The following is a 1,193-nucleotide window of genomic DNA, read 5'->3' as shown; positions in this document are numbered from 1 at the left end:
ATCACCCTCTTCAAACAAAATATTTTTCTTCACCAAAGTGTTTTAAATAGCATTCATAAATAATTCTTTTCACAGTCCCTGTAGGTACGATAACTTGACATTTACTTGTCTCTTTATTACTTGTCGCGATTGTGTACACTTGCACATTTTTGTCGTTCCAAGTTCTTGTCGCCATTGCCTGGGACCATTTTAAAAAGTCATTATTTGTGAATTTGTTAGTTTTGCATTTTTGTTTTATTTTTCTGTTCAATTTTAACTTAATTAATCTTTCTGTGATTATTTTAGGTTTCTATGAGTATTGACCAAATTATCGATTTACTCCCTGTAGACCCTGAGATCGAAAGAACTTTCGACAGCGAAGAAGACAAGCGAATCAGAGAAGTACTGATGAGATGAACCTTGAAAATTTAAATCAAGGAAACCAAGCAAACACTGCTCAAAATCCTATCCTTATTGCTGATGATAGGGATAGAGCTTTAAGACAGTATGTCGTGCAAGTGATTCATGATCTTAATCCAGGTATTAGGAGACCCAAAATTGAGGCACAACAATTCGTGCTGAAGCTAGTGATGTTGCAAATGCTTTAGACTATGGGTCAATTCAGTGGCATGCCTACCGAAGATCCTCATCTCCACTTAAGACTATTTATGGAGGTGAGTGACTCTTTCAAGTTAGCCAAAGTACCCGAGGACGCATTACGATTGAAGTTGTTCCCGTATTCACTAAGGGACAGAGCTCGAGCCTCATTGAACTCATTGCCACAAAATTCAATTTCCACATGGCAAGAGTTAGTAGAAAGATTTCTCATAGTATTTCCCGCTTAGCAAGAATGCTAAGTTGAGGAATAAGATCACTGCCTTCCAACAAATGGATGATGAGTCCTTGTATGAGGCATAAGAAAGGTAAAAAGAATTATTACGGAAGTGCCCTCATCATGAAATTCCACATTGCATCTAACTTGAGACGTTTTATAATAGTCTCAATGCCTACACGAGGATGGTAGTTCATGCTTCTTCTAATGGTGCTTTCCTTTCTAAGTCTGATAATGAGGCTTATGAAATCATTGAGAGGATTGCCAGCAACAATTATAAATGGCCAACCAATCGATCAAAATTAGGAAGACGAGTCGCTGGAATACATGAAGTAGACGCTCTCACTTCACTCACATCTCAGGTATCCTTAATATCCTCAAT

The 1,193-nt window shown here is 37.6% G+C and overlaps 1 non-coding gene across 1 annotated transcript; it reads right to left on the bottom strand.

The window, feature by feature from the left end:
* Positions 1 to 834: 834 nt before the first annotated feature.
* Positions 835 to 941, bottom strand: LOC128285928 (small nucleolar RNA R71). Its single transcript, XR_008276475.1, has one exon. It is a non-coding gene; the product is annotated as a small nucleolar RNA R71 (small nucleolar RNA).
* Positions 942 to 1,193: the final 252 nt, after the last annotated feature.

Source organism: Gossypium arboreum, chromosome 12 (assembly GCF_025698485.1).
Source record: "Gossypium arboreum isolate Shixiya-1 chromosome 12, ASM2569848v2, whole genome shotgun sequence".
In the NCBI taxonomy this organism is placed as follows: Eukaryota; Viridiplantae; Streptophyta; class Magnoliopsida; order Malvales; family Malvaceae; genus Gossypium; species Gossypium arboreum.
Note: the sequence above shows the minus strand (reverse complement) of the source record. Positions and strands in the feature narration are given on the sequence as shown.